This window comes from Trypanosoma equiperdum (genome assembly GCF_001457755.1).
Source record: "Trypanosoma equiperdum strain OVI genome assembly, contig: ctg_1470, whole genome shotgun sequence".
Classification (NCBI taxonomy): Eukaryota; Euglenozoa; class Kinetoplastea; order Trypanosomatida; family Trypanosomatidae; genus Trypanosoma; species Trypanosoma equiperdum.
The window spans coordinates 34,561-35,078 of record NW_027123472.1 but is presented as its reverse complement, the minus strand read 5'-3'; positions in this window follow the sequence as shown (position 1 = coordinate 35,078).

Sequence of the window (518 nt, the reverse complement as noted above, 5' to 3'; positions counted from 1 at the left end):
TTTTTTTTTCACTTTTGCACGTCCCTTCTCTTTTTTTCCTCCTTTATTTACTTCCATTTTCCAGGAAAATCATCGCCACCATAAAATCATCATTACGCATGTGGGTGAATGCGTGAGAAAGTACAGGAGAGAATAGGAGGAGTGGTGCGGTACCGCGAAATAAATAACGTCTAAAGTGATAAGTCTTGTGTGTTGTGGAAGGGGGGAAAATAAAACCAAGAAGGAGACATTACTTACGAGTACACTTGTATTTAAATCTTTATATTTGAATACATGCATACGTATATTTATGTGTTTTACAAGTATATGGAGAGAAGCAAATGAAGACATGACAACGAGTGGCACTTAAATTACCTTTCTCCATCCCCCACAATTCCTTTTCCTCTATCTTTTCCGTTTTACCTCTTCTCTCTTTCCCTTATTATTTGCCTTTATTTTCCATTCATTTCTCTCCTCATGTGTGGCATGGGGGGTTGCACTCTGCGCCCAGTAACGAATGCGCATGGGTGGCCGTGTGA